Source organism: Palaemon carinicauda, chromosome 1, assembly GCF_036898095.1.
Source record: "Palaemon carinicauda isolate YSFRI2023 chromosome 1, ASM3689809v2, whole genome shotgun sequence".
Taxonomy (NCBI): domain Eukaryota; kingdom Metazoa; phylum Arthropoda; class Malacostraca; order Decapoda; family Palaemonidae; genus Palaemon; species Palaemon carinicauda.
The window spans coordinates 13,849,870-13,853,320 of record NC_090725.1 but is presented as its reverse complement, the minus strand read 5'-3'; positions in this window follow the sequence as shown (position 1 = coordinate 13,853,320).

The window sequence follows — 3,451 nt, the reverse complement described above, 5'->3', positions numbered from 1 at the left end:
AATAGGATGCAAGTATTGTATCTTCTAATATTTTCCTGTAGAGCGCTCAAAATATCCCTATTTTTTTAAAGCATGCCCTTCGAATTGGGTGCCTCTCAGTGTATTGTCAATGTAAGGTAAAAATCCCTAAATAGCTAGAAAATAATCAAGTTATAACATTTTGAAATTTTATCATGGCTAAAGTTTTCTGATGAGTAGAAAGCCTTCACAATAGGATTTCAATCATACGCCTTTAATATTGACTAGGAAGCCTTCACAATGTTTTCAAACATGTGCCTTTACTATATTGACCCCGGGGAGCTAACGTTTCGCTGGGTCCTAGATTATTTTACCACGCAGCATCAATAATTCCTGATTCTTCTCAGTTTGATGATCATAATAATAGATCCTTTCATCTCTAATGACCCTGTTTCTGAGAGAATACCTTGATGAAGTCAATCAGCTTAACATGGAATATCTATTCCTTATTGAATCCTTGTGTGGGGAAAAAGGACTCTTAAAGTAAGGGAAAGTCCCACCCCAAACTTCAATTCTAAATTTCATTCTATACTCGTGTTTTACTCTCCAATTTTACTTTAGCCTCCTTTAAATCATGTATGTTTTCCCATCTTCCTGTCCAAACTAAGAGAGTAGTATTTATTTTTTCTATTTGTACATGGCGTACCTATATCACCATTCATTACAATTCTCTGCTTAGATGAATGCGAGGAGGGATCATGGTTGGGAATGTATTTACATTAAAAGGTATATGTGAGAGTATTGGATGACCTCAGCTTTGCTGAAGATGGTTTGGACATTCTTGAAGAAAGTATTTTCAAGGCTTGGGTCATTAGAGTCATGGGGTTCCCATTCCTTGGGATATGACGACTCTTGGCTCAGGGCTGGAAGCCCATCATTACAGATACAGAGAAGATAATTTCATGGTTTTGTGGCCTCAGTTGTGTGCCTCTATATCTGTGTTGATGCCCTATCTTTTGGGTAGGGAATGGAGTGTACCATTCGGGAAGTATACTCTCACTGTGTTGGAGGAGAATGTAAATATTCTGGCCAAGATTCAAGTTCTTAATGTTCTAAAGTAGGTAAAACTAAAAAAAGAATAAATTACGTTAGAGATACGACACTCTTGGGTAATGACATATCTCCCCTTTGCAATATTGAAAGCCTTTATTAATTTAACTAAGGTAAATTCTATTGACTGCACCTCTCGGCATATACCTCCCTCTCCTGATGACGACTTTGGCTATAAAAATCACCTCTATTGGATATTCCTTATAGAATATTTGATTGTGTACCTAACTTGATAGTTAAAAATAATGGCACTAAGATAATCTATTAGAAAGAGTTTCATTTAGGTCAATTACTGATTGATTACGACATGAAGCCTTGAGAATGACCTTTAAAGACTTTTGGACAAATAAATGAAATTAGAATGAAACTTGATGAGGAAAACTAAAAGTGGAATGCATGGGTCTCGAATTGAAAATATAAGGAATATTTTAGAGTAAGTAGCAATACATGAAAAATTAAGGTTAATTAATTTTTGGTGTGTGGTGCACTGTGCAATACTGCAACAAGCACCCTACATGTATACAAACCTTCGGACTGGTGTTAAAGAGACTAATCCTAAAATAATTCTATTCTCCTAGAAAGCATATGGGCCACAAATGTATACCGCATGGAAATGTGCCTTAATATCGGAACAGATGATGTAGAATCCAAATTTAGAACTATTTACCTACTCGCTAGTCTCCTCGTACGATAAAACCAGTCCTGAAATGAGAATTGGTGTAAAAAGTGCCCATTTCACAGACACAATCAGTCTAATATATCAATATATAAGCATGTAAGCAGCAGGCCTATACTTGTTTTCCCAAATATTATGTTGCTGTTTGGATAAGTATACTACAACTCTTCTAAGCCTCACATATGCCGGTGAACAGTGCTGAACAAGCCAGACAAAGGCAGTAGTATTTTCAACGACCGCAGAATTCCGACTTGCATCCACATATAGTCATCTGTTAGTAACTCTCTGAAAATGATGGAAATCATGTCCAAATGATGTGGTACAAATCTTATTTGGTCTAGTCCCAGCTGGCAATAATCTGCTTTTCTGGTTATACAATTTAACTGACTCCAGATGCAGCCTGCCTGGTAGATAACCTAACTCACATCATGCTTCATAACTGCTCAGTTTGTGGGAATGGTTTCATATGGCCTCTGTCACTGAGCAAATGTGACCAACATTGCATCATCCACACCTTCAGTTGGGCTGGATGTGTTGTACATCATGACCACAAACTTCCTCAACGTCTCCATGTTTTCATCATACACTACCGGTAGGTATTAGCTGAGTTTACTGAAGATACCAGAAGCTTCATCACAAACATCCCAGGTTTGTCTAGCAGGCTTCTTCCCTGCGCTGTGGAATGCTGAAACAACATCGCAGTCAGTGAAGGCATGGACAAAGAGAATACCTTTGCTTTTATCTACAAAAGTGCAACACAAATAATGTATAAGAACCCAGCTCAGGTTCTAATCTTGACAAAGGTAACCAACAACTGCTGCACACCTTGCTCCTGAAGCGTTTCTAAAACATTTACTGCAATAAGATTTGAACAGCTCAGCTTTGTTGTAATTTTCTCTTAGAAAGTTTTCCCAGTTTCAGAGAATTTTGCATTATCTTCTAAGCCTACGACTTACCCCGCATCTTTACTTTCTTCTAGGTTCAACTTTTAGACTAGATGGCTAGTAAGGATATGTATATATATATATATATATATATATATATATATATATATATATATATATATATATATATATATATATATATATATATACATATATATGCTTAAATATATATATATATATATATATATATATATATATATATATATATATATATATATATATATATACATATACATATATACATATATATATATATGTATATATATATATATATATATATATATATATATATATATATATATATATATATATATGCATACAAACACACACACACACACATATATATATATATATATATATATATATATATATATACAGTATATATATATATATATATATATATATATATATATATATATATATATATATATCGTGTGTGCGCGTGTATTAATTTTGAAATAAAATGGTGATTTACAAAAATGCTTCACAAGTTCTATCGACCAATAGTATCAGATTTCTCCTTCCTTTCTAGAATGGGTATGGCTCCAGTCATGCAAATAGTTTCACTTCGTTCCTTCATAACCGTAATCAGTTGACCAACGCATCCTAAACTGTGAAGTATACTCGCCCTCTTCCCAGTGGCGGGGCGGTGTCATTCTTCATAGCAATGTATAGTCTTAGTCTTGTTACTCCAATGTTCTCTTTTTGATTATGTAGCTACTGTACTTTCCATTCGCGTTTGTAAGTCTAGATATTCTACTGG